At 36.5% G+C, this 18,547-nt stretch overlaps 1 long non-coding RNA gene across 3 annotated transcripts in view; it reads left to right on the top strand.

Moving 5' to 3' along the window:
• LOC141384915 (uncharacterized) overlaps positions 1-17,410 on the top strand; it is a 47,640-nt gene extending 30,230 nt beyond the window's left edge. Inside the window, exons 3-5 of one of the 3 annotated variants that reach the window (XR_012405488.1) lie at positions 10,561-10,697; positions 12,790-12,849; positions 16,087-17,410. This is a non-coding gene — a long non-coding RNA (uncharacterized lncRNA). Of the gene's footprint in view, positions 1-6,994; positions 7,390-7,522; positions 9,684-10,560; positions 10,698-12,789; positions 12,850-16,086 lie in introns of those variants that run through there. The other 2 variants (XR_012405491.1, XR_012405490.1) reach the window with 2 other exon arrangements.
• Positions 17,411-18,547: the final 1,137 nt, after the last annotated feature.

Here is an 18,547-nt window from a genome sequence, read left to right as displayed (position 1 = left end):
GGGATAAAATTGTTAGCCCCATTAAGATATATTTTTTCTTGACTGTCTACAGAACAAACTACTGTTATACAATATCTTGCCTAATTACTCTAATCTGCCTAGTTACCCTAATTAACTAATTAACTGAGTTAAGCCTTTAAATGTCACTTTAAGCTTTATAGAAGTGTCTTGAAAAATATCTAGTCAAATATTATTTACTGTCATCATGGCAAAGATAAAATAAATCCATTATTAGAAATGAGTTACTAAACCTATTATGTTTAGAAAAGTGTTGAAAAAAATCTGCTCTTCGTTAAACAGAAATTGGGGAAAAAATAAACAAACGATCTCATAATTCAGGGGGGCTAATTATTATGACTTCAACTGTATAAATATGAGCAATATCACACGAGTAGCAGTGCGATGTGGCTGTATATCAGCAATGATGGGAGGCGTGCTTTGGCACAAGGCCGCAGGCTGAGTTCCTTTTGTGATGATATACAGCCACATCGCACTGTTTCAAGTAGGATATTGCATCTATACAACAGTTTGACGGCATAATCATGTGTATAAAAAAGAATACTGTGAAAATTTCCTTGCTCTGTTAAACATCACTTGGAAAATATTTTAAAAATGAGACAAAAGTTCAAAGGGGGCTAATAATTCTGACTTCAACTGTACACAGTATATCTACCAACTATTTATTAGTCACTAGATCAAATACAAAGTATATTAACTATGGGATCAAGTATAAGATACTGATTATTTTAAAAATGATTTAAAGTAGTATTCAAGATCGCACTGTCCAAACACAAACTAACTAAACAAAGAAATGCCTACCTGTTTATACTGGAGCAGAAGATTGTATGAGGAAGGCATGAGGGTGAATAGGTGACTTTCCCTTTAAGCAGTTTGTAATACCTCAGCAATAAGTAACATCAATAATTCACTAACATGTATTATGGCCACAAGAATTCCTGCTAAGGCAACCTGAGGAGTCTAGGCCTAGTTTTTTTTTCTATACAGAGTTTTCTTATAACTCAGTTGTGTGTGTGCAGCTTGTTTGTGTTATTTTTGCCTCCATGTGTGTGGCCCAAGTTCCACTCAAGTTATTAAACCACACAACCCCAGTGGGACGATCCCAGTGGGACTCCGCCACGCTGTGAGCGCAGTGCGGCTCCAACACCTTCAGGGCCGCGCAAACACACTCCAGAGGTCTAGTAAACAACACACGCACACACATGCTCACAGTTCACCCATGACCGTCGTGTGGAGGGCAGCCGCTGGTGTGTGTCCTTGTCTCAGTCTCTGGCAAGGCCTCCTTCCACTCCCACTGGGGCCGCGGTGTGTGTGTGTGTGTGTGTGTGTGTGTGTGTGTGTGTGTGTGTGTGTGTGTGTGTGTGTGTGTGTGTGTGTGTGTGTGTGTGTGTGTGTGTGTGTGTGTGTGTGTGTGCGTTTCTCTGCGTGTGTATGACCGTCATGCCTCTCGTTGAGTTAAATCTGTTCCTCCTCACCGCTCCATACGCTACGTGATGGATGGACTGTTTCAGAAAAGAGCTTCTCAGTCTCTCCTCTTGCTGGAGCTCCTTTTCTTTCTCTCATATTCCCTGTGTTCATCTGTCTTTCCCAATACTCTTCACCTCGTTTACTTTTTAGCACTGGAGAGAACAGCAGGGGGGGGGCAGTGTTTTGTTATAAAAACACTATAAATATTTTAAACAGAACATTTGGTTTTTAAATAAAGGATGGCCTATTGTTGAAATCTAAATTGTAACTAATTTTCATATTAGTCTTATATTTAAATTACAGACTACTGTGAAAATTAGAAATGTTACCTTGGCTAATTGAAGTAAGTATATTACTTTTTTTAGGTATGAAAATGATGGCATTTAAACAAATTAAATTAACAAATGAAATGAAATCTGAATTAAAATTAAAAAAGTAATTAAAAAATGCTGAAACAAAATTGTTAAATTGACAGTGGAATATTTAACTATAACTAATGCAAAATTAAGTAACACTGGAGTGAATTATTAATAAAATCCTCTACTTTTAATGATCCTAAAATAACATTATAATAATATATAACAAGTAAAATAATTGATTTTGTTGGATGTTAGAAAGATAATCTAGGACCAAAGGAAATCACAGTGGGTGTCACAGCGGTGCAGAGGGGAAGACTATAACAAATGCTGGGTTTTACGCCATCAATTCGTGTTGAAGCAACATGACGGAATAAAGTTAAATTATTAGTTTTTACAAATTTAGGTGGATTGGACATGAAACAATTAAGTTTTCCCTCAAAAAACTGAAGAATTGTGCTACTTCAGCTCATTTTAAAGAAGTAGCTTGAACTAACAGCAAACTATTTTTTATTAGTGCTGTCGCCTCACAGCAAGAAGGTCCCTGGTTCAAGCCTGATTTAATTGAAGCTTGAGCTTATTTCAGCTACTCACCAATGAGTATTTCTGTAAAAATAAAAATTATATTAATATTTATCTTTCCTTTTATTTCAGCTTTATTCAATTTAATTGTCTTATTTTGCTATGCTTAATTCCTTAATATTTATATTTAGCAGTAATTTATTTAAATAATTAATTTATTTTAGTTGTTTAAATTAATCAGTTGTCATTTCGAACACATCTAAGGTATGCTTTTAATTTAAATATAAGACTAATAGGAAAAATTTAAAAGTTGTCTTGGCAGCTAACTGAAATAAGTATTTTACTAACTTATAGTTTAGGTATTAAAATTCTTGCATTTCAACGAATGAAAATGAAATCTGAATTACAATTGGAAAAAGTAATTTAAAATGCTGAAACAAAAATTGTTCAATTGAAAGTGAAAATTTTAAATAAAAGCTAATGCAAGGCTTATGAATTATTACAAAAATGTTCTGTACTTTTAATTATCCTCAAATAACATTGAAATAATAAGAAGTGAGTTAAATATGAAACTATGGATGTTGTTGGACAATAGAAAGAAATGACAAAACCCAGGGAATTTAATTTCATGTAATTAATTATAGCTAATTAAAAATATTAAGAAATTAAGCATATCAAAATAAGAAAATTAAAGTAAATAAATCTAAAATAAAATAAAAACAGATTTTTTTTCGTGCTTAAATAAGCTCAAGTTCTAAAATGACAACAATCAAGATGAAAATAGCTAAATCTAATATAAAAATGTTAAAATAAACGTACCCCTATATACATTTCTGGAGATTGACAAATACGTCAAATTTTTTGCAGTTTTTGTTTTAGCAAATCCACCAGAGATTGTACACATTTTGAGATCTCAAATTTTGCTCGTGAGTGTCCTTCGCACCTGCTCTTCTCGCATAAATCCACCAGAAGTTGCTGTTCACTGACGGAATGACTGAGTGATCAACTGACACACCCTCCTCCTTCCTTAAACCCAACCAATAGTTTTTTCAAAAGAACCGCTTAACCTGCCCACCCACTTCCCTAAACCCAACTGACAGTGTTTTCAAAAGCAAACCAGAAAAAAAAATCCCCCTAAATTTTACCATGTTTTCAGATTTTACCACATTCTCACCACCCCATAGCATTTGTTTCAAAGAAGAAATGCAGCCATATGTACTTCTGGCTAAATAATTTGCGATCTCCGGAATTATATAGAGGGCTATGTTGAATATAACCCATAACAAAATTAGAATAAAATCAGATATAAAAGCTATACAAAAATTTAATATATAATCAGTATACTATATATTATCTATATACTATCAAGCTTTACCATCAAACTTTAAAAATATGTAATAAGTACAGATCATGTATATATACATTTTGTGGGGGAAATTGAAGGAAGATCGAAGACCAAAAGGACACATTTTGATAGCAGACGTGACCTGCAAAAGCCATGATTAGTATACTTTGTTGCATTTCGACATTCATTTTAGTCCCTCAGGTTTGGTTTTAATATATACTGACATTTCAGAGTCTCGGTCTACATGTAAATTCATGAGATTTTAAATTATTTAATTACACTACCAGATCACAGTGGAGTGAGCAGAATTCACCTTCAGCTCAGCAGCCCAGGGAGTCAACATTTTTATTAAGAAACAGTTTGAGAAGTCATGGCCTATCTGAACTCTGTTTTATAAATCTGCTGTAATTTATAAGCCAAAAAAAAAAAATTTTATTAAATTAAAAATAATAAAAAAAACTAATAAAATAATAGGAATAGGAATAATAATAATAATGAGCTAAAATACTCATAGCTGATTTTTCAGAAAGGAGTAACACTTGATCAATTTGGTTTTGCTTTAATAGAAGACAGTGTTGGACAACTTAAATAGTTGTTCAAATATCTGTATTTTTAGTTTAGAAAACATTTTTCTACATTTCACTAATGTGTCTGTTTAAAGTGTTATTTTGAACTGTTGAAATCAGAGAAGCCATATAAGTGTCTGATTCATAAATGAGCTGAATCAAATCACTGATTTAAATGAACTATTAGTGAGTCTCTGTTTAAGACTTACTTATTTAAATGATCTGGTCAAAGAAAGTCTCCAGGTATTGACTAACTGATTTAAATGATCCACTCAGAGTGAGTCTCCTGTCAACACTCACTTATTGGAATGAAACGGTCAAAGTGAGCGCTCGGTTAATAAATCACTAACTCAAATGATTCGTACGAAGTGAATCTCCATTCAAGACTGATTTCAATGATTCAGTCAAAGTGAGTATTCAGTTAATGAATCACTAATTCATATTATTCGTACAAAGTGAGTCTCCATTTAAGACTTATTTGAACAGTTCATTCAGAGCAAGTATTCGATTAATGAATCACTAAATCAAATGAATAATGCAGAGTGAGTCTCTCGACTCATTGATTTGTATGATCCGGTCAGAGAAACCATACTTGATTTGATTAATGAATCACTGATTTGAATGATTTGTACAGAGCTAGTCTAGAGTAAACAATTCACTGAATCTACAAACTGATTCAAAATGAGTCAAAAACCGGAGATCATGTACATATCTGGGATATGCTTGGGATTTTAATAAAGTTGTAGTAAATGTATGAATATTAAATGAAGTATTGTTCATTCTAGTTTAGGTTAGTAAATACATTAACTAAAATTAACTAATGGAAGCTTATTTTAAATTGTGAACATTATTCGTATCAGTGAAAAAAGTTTTGTTTTTTACTTCCAAACATTTACTTGCAAATTGAATAAACAATCGTCATTAAGCACAGTTTTCTTTTAAAATGTTTTTAAAAGTTTTTTTGTACTTTGACTCAAGTAAAATTAAAAATCTTTATTTTTACTGAAGTAATATTTCATTAGGGTGTCTTTATTTCTGCTCAAGTATTGATTTGTGTACTTTATCCACCAATGGCTAGAGAGAAACCTGTTTAAAAAAGTCATTTTTGTAGTTCTGTCAGGTGACATACAGATATTACACAATGACATCAGATTTTACACTCAAACATGCGAAACAAAAAAGATTTCTTTTTTCATCCATAAGCACAGAAAGGATTTGATATGGATGTGTTTGAGAATAAAGAGCACACAAGTCAGCAGTAAAATCCCCCATCCTGCTCTTTTCTTACTCTCTGCATCCCTTCCGAACAAACCCCATGAGCCTTCACTAGCTAAAGAACCTTCCAGAATGACATTTGGTTTGATGAGCTCAACATTTTCTATATAAATACAAATGTATTTATATGAAAGAGAAGAGAAATAGATCCTTGTCGGGCTAAAAGTGTGCGCCGAGATGTGAATGTGCATTAAATTGCCATTTCTAGTCCAAGACACATACAATATTTGCCTTTGGGCCTGTGTTGAATCACGCAGGGCTATAACCAGCAGTTTTCCAGGACCTCTCCAATAGCCAAAGCACTATAAATACATTTCACACATGTCCTCGAGATATCCACAAAGATTATACGGTAGGATAAGATCATGTAGTGCAAATCCAAAACCATACAAATCATAGACGATGCCTGAAAACCTGACAGAAATATCAAAAGGTGGCGTCCATAACCGCTGCCCCTGTCCATGTTGTTTAATAAATGAGTCTAAGTGACATGAGTTCATTTGTCAAACCTTAATTGACCGAAAGTGGCTTTGAATGCTTTCTGATTTATTACTTGGGTGTACAGCGCTGCATTTGGGTGATGAGAGCGTCTCCGATGGAAAGATGGTGACTGAATCTAAAATATGTAAACAAATCTCATGTTGCGATGATGATACGATATATTACCATTTCTGTAAATTTAATCAATTAGAAGTTATTAATATACATTGCATCTGGAAAGTATTCATAGCGCTTCACTTTTTTCACACTTTTTTTGTTACAGCCTTATTCCAAAATGAATTAAATTCATTTATTTCCTCTAAATTTTACAGACAATACCTCTTAATGACAATGTGAAAAAAAGACTTTTTTTTTAATTGTTGCAAATTTATTAACAGAACACATAGACAGCTGGAATCGTGACACTACTACTGTAGTTGAGATCCAAAAAATAGAATATTGACACTTAAATAAAATTCATGACACGTTTATAATGACTTTATGTCAATCATGTTTATGACAGATTTATGACAAGTTATGTTGATTTGATAATGTCAAGTTTTCAAAACAAACAACAAAAATGTGATGTATTTGTTTGTCAAGTTGTCATAACAAACAATGTCATATTTCCATTTAAAAGGTCATAACTAAGCAAATGACACTTGTTGTTTGTTTGTTTGTTTGTTTGTTTGACTTTATTAATCTCAAAGGGAAAATCACGTCACAATAGAGCTCTCTATAAAAACAGATCAAATAAGTTACACATACATAAAAACAATAATAAAATTACATACATACTGCACACCTTAGTTTCAGTATATGCTGAAATCCATATTTAATACGATTAAAATTCAGCATAATTCATGTAGTATGATTTTGGTTATACAATATGATCATTGTTGGTAGAAATTACTTCCTGTATCTTTCTCTGTAACATTCATTCATTTATTTTCTTTTCGGCTTAGTCCCTTTATTAATCTGGGGTCACCACAGCGGAATGAACCGCCAACTTTTCCAGCTCGTTTTTACGCAACGGATGCCCTTCCAGCTGCAACCCATCCCTGGGAAACATCCATACACACTCATTCACACTCATACACTACAGACAATTTAGCCTACCCAATTCACCTGTACTGCATGTCTTTGGACTGTGGGGGAAACCGGAGCACCTGGAGGAAACCCAACCAAACGCAGGGAGAACAAGCAAACTTCACATAGAAAGCCATCTGACCGAGCCAAGGCTCAAACCAGCGACCTTCTTGCTGAGGCGACAGCACTACCTACTGCGCCACAGCTTTAATCTTGCACTGAAGGAGCTTGCACACGCATGGACTACATCATAAAGGGGATGATTATCTTGGTACGTCATACTGACAAATCTGTCCATCATTCGACCATGTGCAATCTTTTCCATAGTGGGTAGTACACACCCCACAACAGAACCTGCCCTTTTTCATAAGCTTATTTAATTTGTTTTTCTCCTTCTCCAACAGTCCCTTTCCCAGCAGGTTACGGCATACAGGATCATAGAAGACACCACAGAATCCTAAGTCTTTAACAGTGTCTGACACAAACCAAAGGACCTCAGTTATCTTAATAGAGTGCGACTCTGACCCTTCTTAAACACCTGAATTGTATTTTCAGACCAATTGAGCTTGTCATTTAGATATACACGCAGGTACTTATATGATGAAACAATCTCAATTGCTGACTCCTGCATCCACTTGTTGTGGATGTCTGCTAAAATCGACAATCATTTCTTTGCACCTATTGGTATTTAATTTAAGACAACTTGTTTTACACCAATCAGCAAACCTTTTTAAAAGCAACCTATACTCATTCTCATCATGATCCTTTATGTAACCGACAATTGCAGAGTCATCAGTAAACTTCTGTAGATGACCATTTCTGGTGCTGTATTGAAAATCCAACATATAGAATGTAAATAAATATGGAGCTGTTGTTATAAGCGTGCATAAATTTACATTCACATCCTTTCAAGTAAAGTGTTACCCAACTTTCTCACAATACTTTTATTCATGTTTCTGTCTGCATTCCCATTATGGTGTGTAATATTGCACTTATATGAAAAAGTATTACAATAAACAAATGGAACATAATATGAAATGATATACTTTTTCATTCATTCATTTTCCTTTGGCTCAGTCCCTTATTTATCAGGGGTTGCCACAGCGAAATGAACTGCCAACTATTTCTGCATATGTTTTAGGCAATGGATGTCCTTCCAGCTGCAACCCAACTACTGGCAAACACCCATACATTCACCCAATTCACCTATAGTGCATGTATTTGGACTGTTGGGGAAACCGGAGCACCCGGAGGAAACAAGCACGAAGAGAACATGCAAACTCCACACAGAAATGCCCACTGGCACAGCCGGAACTCGAACCAGTGACCTTGATGCTGTAAGGCGACAGTGCTAACCACTCAGACACCATGCCGTGCTCGTGATAGACGTTTTATTTCGTCTATATAACATATATGGTTATATTGCACAGCACTCCAAACAACACTAAGCTCTTATCTCCATTTCTGCCAGTTACTAAAATCCCACATCAAAATAAAGAAAACACCCACAAGAAAAGCTTTGCTGGCTGCTTCTCGTGACCTTGACAGGTTGGAGTTTAGTGGGAGTCCGAGTCGGATTTACTGTGGATCTGGCAAGCAAGACAGGCTGTGGTAAAAAGCCAAAGAGGAGGAATTTTGTTATGTGACATATGCTAAAAGGACTCTGCCATATACCCCCATTTAAACTCCTCTCTCGCTCTCTCGTTTTTGTCTTGGTTTCTCTCATCAAATTGAACCATGGGGGAAATCATGCAGGCTAGACGATTGTAAAAATGTGGACTACATTCACAAGTAGTTCTTGCTGTCAATTAGAGCACTCTTTTCTGGACACAAACACCACCGCAAATGACTTTTTTTTTTTTTGACCAGTAAGAAAAATTGAGTTTGCATATTTGTAATACCATTAAAGGGATTGTTCAGACCATTTATCCACCCTCAAGGGGCTCCTTATGAGTTTCTATTTCTGTTGAACACTTTAGAAGATACTTTGTAAAATGCAATAATAATATTAAACAGCATTTAATTCATATGATCACACTTTTTTAAGGTACAGTTCTCACTCAAAGCATTAATTTGACTTTTAGCTCAATAAACTCCTAATTAGCTGCTTATTAATAGTTTTCATGGTAGTAGTTGAGTGTAGGTGTAAGGTACGTAGAATAAGATCATAAAGAATATGTGCTTAATAGGTACAAAATAACAGCTAATATCTGAATAATAATAATATGAGAATTGGTACTTTAACTAACTGGTATTTAAATTAAAATGTATTGTTTTACTTTAATTTTGTTTTTCTTACCCTGTTTGCAAATTAGATAAACTTGTTTATTTGTTGTTGTTGTTGTTGTTGTTGTTGTTGTTGTTGTTGTTGTTGTTGTTGTTGTTTTTTTACTGTGTTTTTTCGCAACACAGGATCATTCTGAAAATGTAGCCCAATACACATTTCTGGAGATTGCGAATTATGTAGCCAGAGGTATGTATGGCTTAATTTCATCTTTAAAACAAACGATACGGGGCGGTATGATGCTGCTGATGGTTTCTGTTCCTTTTTGCGCTTTCTCGCTGACTGTTTACTTTACCTTTGTATGGACCGCTTTTCCACTGTTACCAGTTTGTCCAGTGGCTCGCTGCGTACGTTGGTGGAGTTGACCATAATGATGGGGTTTATATCTAGTGAAGAATAATTCCAGAAAGTGGTTAAGACACAAAGAGAAGCCAAAAGCACAGCGGCCTCTGGTGGATTAAAAAAAAAAAAAAAAAAAAACTAAAAAAAAAAAAAAAAGCGTAGCTCCTGGAACATGGCTGACACTCTCCAGAAATGTATATAGTGGTATGTTTTCAGCACGAATCTGGGTTTGTTTTTCTTGTTCTACATGCAAACCTTGCTTCCTTACTTTATATTTAATTATTTGATTGTTCTTACTATTTTTTTATGTGTGTAAACATACTGGGTGTTATTTATATATGATTTAAAAAAATAAACTTTCCAAATGGGTAACTGAATTTAAGATGTACAGTAAATACGCCAGGCTCATTCTACAAATGTACTCCTATGTACATTTCTGGAGAGCGACAAACACCCAGGAGGTACATTTTTTTTGCAGTTTTTGTTTGCGCAAATCCTCCAAAAGCCGCTGTGTATGCTATTTGAGATCTGTTTTTGCAAAAATTTACCAGACTGACTGACTGACTGACCAATCAACTGACCCACCCTCCTTCCCTTAACCCAAATAATAGTGTTATCAAAAGCACCGATTGACCCGCCCACTCACTTCCCTAAACCCAACTGACACAAAAAAAAATGCAGAAAAAGAAAAGCCCTCGCCTGATTTTTACCACATTTTTAGATTTTACCACATTCTCACCCTGTTATTTACTTGTTTATTTTATTTTTTGTCATTAGTTTTTGTCTTACCTGCTTTCTGGAACCGTTCTTTGCCAGACTCAAACCCGGTCGTGGTGGTCAACTCCTCTGCTGCGTCTCAAGTCCGCCAATGTACATGGCGAGCTACTGGACAAACAGGACACAGCGGGAAACTCAACTGGTACAGTGCTCACATGAAGCTGTGTGAAATCAAGGTAAAATGCTTCAGCGATGCATTTTTGATGCATGTTGATTTTTATTTACTGTACTTTATGTTTGAGGTAAAGTTTAGAGCAGGCGATATTCAATTTTCAAACATGATAAATCATTTTTGTACCATTCATTGGCCAGATTTCTCAAACTTTACTGGGAAAGTTCACTTTCAAACTGATTTTTGGCCTGATTTTGTTTGAAATGACGTCACACTGGTTTATTCTTTGATTTTACTTGAAGTATATCTGGGTCTTAAAGCATTTCTCTCTAGATACCAAGAAATCATAATTGCCTGACATAGATAAGTCAGATGGTTAGTCCAGCGGTGGTCAGCCAGCTCTGAACATGGTCACACACACACACACACACACGGACACATGCACACAGTGTGGGATTGCTATCTGTTTGGACAGGCTGTCACAACTCTGAGCATAGTAGGGCAGCTGTCTATGGCTGACTGGACAAGGAGCAGAGAGATCACAGCTGGACGACACACACTCACACACATTCAGCCCTCAGAACCCCAGAGACTTTGCCAAGTTTGTCTGTCTGACTGTCTGTGACCTCGTCTGACTGTGTCTGGCGTGTGTGCGGATTAAAGACACTTCTGTTCACGTCTTGTCCAGTTGCTGTCGCTCACTTAATCTCTCCATCAAACTTATATTTTGTCTTATTTTTTTGTGCATCTGGAACTGAAAAATCTGCAAATGTCAGAGAAAAATATTGGGAAGGTTTGCAGATGTTTCATCCAGGTGGTTTTCCCCTGCAGTATGCAATCTGTTTAAAAGGGAACCACGTCCTAAACTTTAATAATGTTTTATTTCTACCCTCAGGTGCATTTATAATGTTCATCAGAGTTTCTTGCAGCACATTTTAGTGTGGTTTTGCATGATAATTTTCCAACTTTAAATGTAAAAAAGGCTTCTGTTTTGATTGCTTAAACTTTGTTTTATGAGAAATTACTTAGTTGTAAGGCTCTGTGTTATTGGCGATGCCCCTTCCTTAATGCAGCTTATAATAATACTCTATCATTCAAAAGCTGGAATCAATACAGTGTTTTTAACAGAAGTTAATACTTTTATTCATCACTGGTGCGTTAAATTATTCCAAAATGACAGTAATTTCGAATAAACGTTGTTCTTTTGAATGTTCTGCTTATTGAGGATTCATTAAAACTGTTTTATGGTTTCAGTAAAACATTAACCAGCACAACTTTTTTCAATATTCATAATAATGAACATTCTCAAGGGTTATGTGAAAATTCATTTTTCTATCTCAAGAATAATCATAATTGTCTTTTTAAATGATAATAATATTTCTTAATAGTTTGTGAACATAAAAGATAGTCCATAAACTGTACTGTACCTCTGTAATTCTGTATAATTCTTGTTCTTATTATGTCAGTATTTCATCTCCTTGCATTCAATTGTAATGATTTGTGTCTTTGTTGGTGTGGTGCACACATCCTGAAAAGTAAAGCCAAAATGTTTGATCACCGTCTGACTAACGTCGATTGGAACATCTGTGTAGCAAAAAAAAACTCCAATTGCTAATTAAATATACCAGTCATATTCCAGTTTAAACTAGATCTGACATTGCATTAGTTTTTTTTTCTGAATTTATCCCATGGACTAAAAACAACACTCTTGGCAACAATGCAAAAGTAACCAGGTCATAGAACCTGCCTCAAATATATCAACCCAGGCTCGTTCATACCCCTTATACATTTCTGGAGAGCGCCAAAAACATCCTAGGAGATACTTTTTGCTGTTTTTGTTTTTGCAAATCCATCAGAGGCCGCTATGTTCACTTTTTCTTAAATTCCTCCCGCAAGTGCCATTCGCCCCTGCTTTTCTTGCATAAATCCACCAGAGGCCGCTGTTGACTGACTGACCAATTGACTGACCTGCTCACCCACTTCCCCCAAATCCAACCGACAGTGTTTGCAAAAGCAATCCAGAAAAAAAAAGTCCTTGTGGCAGCCTGGTTTTCACCACATTTTTAAAGTTTACCACATTCTCACCCTGTTATTTACTTGTTTATTTTATTTTTTGCCTTTTGTTGTACCTGCTTTCTGGAACCATTCTCTGTCAGACTCGAACCCCATCATCACGATCAACTCTGCTCCACATCACAAGTCCATCGACGTACATGGTGAGCCACTGGACACACTGGTAACAGAGGGAAAGACGTTCATATGGAGATACAGTTAAAGTCAGAATTATTAGCCCCCCTTTGATTTTATTTTTTCCTTTTTAAATATATCCCAAATTATGTTTGACAAAGCAAAGAAATTTTTACAGTGTGATAATATTTTTCTTCTGAAAAAGTCTTTTTTTTTTTTTTGACTAGAATAAAAGCAGTTTTTATTTTTTTATTAAACATTTTAAGGTCAAAATTACTATATATAACTATATATATATATATATATATATATATATATATATATATATATATATATATATATATATATATATATATACACTATATAACTATATTTTTTGATAGTCTACAGAACAATCCATTGTTATTCAATAACTGGCCTAATTACACTAACCTGCCTAGTTAACCTAATTAACCTAGTTAAGCCTTTAAATGTCACTTTAAGCTGTATAGAAGTGTCTTGAAAAATATCTAGTCAAGTATTAATTACTGTCATAATGGCAAAGATGAAATAAATCAGTTATTAGAGATGAGTCATTATAATTATTATGTTTAGAAAAGTGTTGAAAAAATCTTCTCTGCATTAAAAAGAAATTGAGGAAAAAATAAACAGAGGGGGGTAATAATTCAGGGGGGCTAACAATTCTGACTTCAACTGTAAGTGGTCAGCTGGTAAGCACAAAAAAAATTGTGTCATACCGCTCGTAGTGTTTGTTTTAAAGATAAAATGCAGCCATACATACCTCTGGCTTCATAACTTGTTATCTCCAGAAATGTATGTATATAGACATTGTTAGGAAATGAAGATGTACCGTCCATCGATATCTATTGTTATTCATAAAATTACAACCAAGTCAATGAATTTGATCTGATTCACTTTCTCGCAGTGTATTTTCATTTATATTTGCTGCAATTCTCACTTCACGTGAATGTTATACCTCCTACATGCAGTATATATTCTGATTCACTTTTAAAAACGAAGCACAGCAAATAACCTTTTCGAAAACCTTTCAGTTTTAAAAAGAACCATTTTCTTCTTAAAGTCTGAGTGAAATCAAAATTATTCTTAGTCAAACAAAAAAAAAGTTTGAATTAAAGTCTGACCATTTGTTTCCACATTTAGAATAACAATCTTTTGTATAACTCGAAAACAATAAGTCCACTCAGGGAGGGATTTGTTAATTTGCGCATGCGCACATTTGTGCAGGTAGAGTAGGAGATTAGTTCCTTTTTTGAGTCGTTCGTTCATCACATGAAAGACAAAGCCAATCATATACAGTCAGAGCCGGAAAAATATTTGATCTGTTCATCTCTCGAGTCTTCGGTCCGAGTCGTTTTCTCATCATGTAGAAGACAGAAGCCAATCACATGCATATAGAGCCGGAAAAAAATTGTTCCGTTCATCTCTAGAGTCCTCGGTTCGAGACGTTCATTCATTACATGTAAGACAGAAACCAATCAAAAGCATTTAGAGCCGGAAAAAGATTTGATCCATTCATTTCTCAAATCTTTGTGTTTGAGTCATCTCTCTGTACATGCTGTCACGTGATAATAATAATAATTACTTACATTTATAAATTGCTTTTCTGGACACTCAAAGCGCTTTACACATTAGGGGAATCTCCTCATCCACCATGTGTGCAGCATCCACCTGGATGACATGACGGCAGCCATATTGCACCAAACCACACACCAGCTGATTGGTGTAGAGGAGACAAAGGGGGATGAAGCCAATTATGATATGGGGATGGTTAGGAGGCCATGATGGACGGAGACCAGGGTTAAACCCCTACTCTTTTTTGAAGGACATCCAGGGATTTTTAAAGACCACAGAGAGTCAGGACCTTGCTTTAACGTCTCATCCAAAAGACAGTGCTCACAGAGCAGTATAGAGTCCCCTTAACTATGCCAGGGCATTACGACCCACACAGAGCGCAGGTTGAGCACCACCTGCTGGCCTGATTAACACCACTTCTGACAGCAACCCAGCTTTCCCGTGTGGTCTCCCTTCCAAGTACTGACCGGGCGTATCCCTGCTTAACTTCAGTGAGTGACCATGTGAGAGTTGCAGAGAGCTAGCTGCCAACAATGATGAATAACAACTCAAAAACCAGAACTTGAAAAATGAACTAATCATGGCACCTTTCGGAGACTGTGTGCATTAGTTACATTTATATGGGACTGTTTGTGTGACGTGAACGAACTACTCAAATTTGAAGACCTGTCAGAAGACCTGAGCTGATATAATTATAGACAAAAGACCAAGACAATAATAAATCATTATTTTCTCTTTCTGATGGCATTCTAGTTATGACTTGTTTGTAGTGAGATCAACGTTTGGTGTAATTGTAAATGAGTTTGGAAGCAACTCGTAATAGTCTAATAATATTTTGGCAAATTGAACAAATTGAGTGAAATGACTTGAAAAAGGTTTGTTCACCTCAACGAACGAGACTCAAAGGTCCAAGTCAGAAAAATGATCCGAACAACTCAACACGTTGCTTTCGAGTCTCGTTTCAATGAGTAGATTGTGAAGGCAGAATCCAACTCTTTGATGATTTTCTCTTAAAAGTCTAAATGAGCAGTACGTTTTTCTACTTCAGCAGGCCTTGCATGACTCTCCACCTGTTTGTTTCAGAATCTGGGTGTCTAAGTCGATGACGTGTGTGTGTGTGTGTGTGTGTGTGTGTGTGTGTGTGTGTGTGTGTGTGTGTGAGTGTGTGTGTGTGTGTGTGTGTGTGTGTGTGTGCGTGTGTGTGTGCGTGTGTGTGTGTGATTCTGACAGGCCTGTAGAAGGGGCCGTCACACATCAGTGCGTCTCCCTCTGTCTCTCCACACGAGTCCATCCCACCTTCCATGTTTCAACTACTTTCTTTCTTCTCCTCTCCCTCATGCTCTCATGTAATTATTCCCTTCCTCTGTCATCCTGTTTGCGTCACTCTTAATTGTCTCCCCAGCACCGTAACCCAAATTGAATTCAGCACAAGTTCCTTCTCTATCTCTCCCCTGTCACTCAGCGATCCCAACTTAGATGTGCACTTTTTTCAAACACACATGCGTCGACCTTTTCTCTTTGTAATTAATTACCTGCGATGTAAACTCTGAGCCTTTGATGTCTGATGTGAAATTGCTTGTGTTGGGCTGTTTTTCTGCCCTTTTCTCCGTGGTCGTTTGTATGTTTACTCTCCCATTCTGACCTGGTAATGGTTGCGTTTGTTTACCCATTAGATGCAGTCTCCTGTGGCGACAAGATGAACCGCAAGCATGTTGTGTCTGTGGGAGGTGTTGGCATGTCATCTCTAACCCAGTCATCGGCTGTGTCATTACACTCACAGTCATACACACACCAAATTCATCCACGTAGGGTGTCCCTGTCAATCCATAAAGCTGAACAAAGCCCAGGCCTGCGCCGCTCTGTCACGTTGTCGTCCAGTCATTAGACAGTTATAAACGCTCTGTCTCGCTTTCTCACAGGCACGCTGTAGGACTCATCCAGACTTGACAAAGAAAGACATAATTTTCTGTTTCTGTTCCTATACTTCGCGACAGGCGAGACAGTCAGTGTTTTCGTCACGCAAATATTCCTGCAAATGATAAAGGGAGAGTTTGTCTGAAATCTGTCATCATCGTTTAGTCAACCTTGTGAAGTTTTCCAACTTGTTTGACTTTCTCTCCTCTGAGTAGCATAAAAGGGGATGTTTTGAAGAATGTTTCATCATCGGGTATGCATTGGATTATGGCTTTAGTTGGTCCAACGAATGTAACTGTGTTTAAATTAAACAGTTGACTAATGTTTGTCTATTAAAACCAAAATTTTGGTTTTTAAAAACCAAATTTTATTCGTTCATTTTCTTTTCGGCTTGTCCCTTTATTAATCTGGGGTTGCCACAGCGGAATGAACCACCAACTTATCCAGCAAATGTTTTAGGCAGCGGATGTCCTTCTGGACACAGCCCATCACTGGGAAACACACACACTCATATGTTTAATTCTAGCATACCCAATTTACATTTTCCACATGTCTTTAGACTTGTCGGGGAAACCGGAGCATGCGGAGGAAACCCATGCGAACATGGGGAGAACATGTGAACTCCACACAGAAATGCCAACTGACCCAGCCAAGGCTCAAACCAGTGACCTTCTTCCTGTGAGGCGAACGTGCAACCCACTGCGCCACAGCGTCACCCCAAAAGAGTTGTGTTAGGAAAAAAAAAAGATAAAGTAAGTTTTCAAACTTAAACAGCTCACTTTATTAAAATAAATGAAAGGGAGTTGTGTTGCTTCTGCAGTACCGCATTTTGGTCTGCACATGTGCAGCTTCAAAACAACACAGGAAGGAAGATTCAAACCGAAACAATCGCTCTCAATATATAGCAATCAAAAGATAAAGACAAAGTCCCTTTAAGTCATTTCACTCGGCGGCCATCTTTGAAACGCCTCAGTATGCTTGAGCATAGAGAATGGGAAAACATCAAATTCTCCAAAACAGTTTGCCAAGCTCACGATTACATTTCCTATTTGGAATCACCAATAAAATTAATCAACAACCGTCTCATAAGTTTCATTTCTAAATGCCAGAATCAAACAAAATCTGCATATTTTTAGGTTGCCCGATCTAATGCGCATGCACACTCTAAAGCAGGGGTGTCCAAAGTCGGTCCAAGAGGGCTGGTGTCCTGCATAGCTTAGCTCCAACTTTCTTCAACACACCTGCCTGTAAGTTTCTAGTATATCTGGAAAGAGCTTGATTAGCTGGTTCAGGTGTGTTTAATTGTGTTTTTAATTTAAATATGCAGGACACTGTCCCTCCAGGGCCGACACCACTGCTCTAAAGGAATGAGATTGTGACACTAACTTCATTTATAGTCGTTCTACATGTTATCATCCTCTGGATAATGATTGTCTGATCGCACTGGTCTTAGTAATCCACAACTTGGTCTTGATGGTGAATCTTGGTCTTCCCCGAGGCCTCCTCCCGGTGGGACATGCCTGGAACACCTCCCTAAGTAGGCATTACTGCTGCTGGTGCACCAATCACATTCCATCTAACTACCTAACTAACTACCTACCTAACTAACTAACTAACTAACTAACCAACCAACCAACCAACCAACCAACCAACTAACTAACTAACTAACTAACTAACTAACTAACTAACTAACTAACTAACTAACTAACCAATCAACCAACCAACCAACAAACCAAGCAACCAACCAAGCAACTAACCAAGCAACTAACAAACATACAAACTAACTAACTAACTAACTAACTAACTAACTAACTAACTGACTGACTCACTGACTGACTAACCAACAAACAAACCAAGCAACAAACAAACAAACCAAGCAACCAATCAAGCAAGCAACTAACTAACTAACCAACCAACCTACCTACCAACCAAGCAGCCAACTAACCATCTAACTAACTAACCAACCAACCAACCAACCAACGAACTAAACAACCAACCAACCAACAAACGAAGCAACCAACCAACAATCAAACAAAGCAAGCAACTAACTATCTAACTAACTAACCAAGCAACAAACAAACCAAGAAACTAACTAACCAAAAAAACAAACAAACAAACCAAGCAACCAATCAAGCAACTAACTAACTAACTAATTAACTAACTAACTAACTAACTAACTAACTGACTAACTGACTGACTGACTGACTAACCAACAAACAA

The sequence above is a fragment of the Danio rerio genome, chromosome 1 (genome assembly GCF_049306965.1).
Source record: "Danio rerio strain Tuebingen ecotype United States chromosome 1, GRCz12tu, whole genome shotgun sequence".
NCBI classification, from domain to species: domain Eukaryota; kingdom Metazoa; phylum Chordata; class Actinopteri; order Cypriniformes; family Danionidae; genus Danio; species Danio rerio.
The sequence above is the reverse complement of the archived record's forward strand: the minus strand, read 5'-3'. Positions and strand labels throughout refer to the sequence as shown.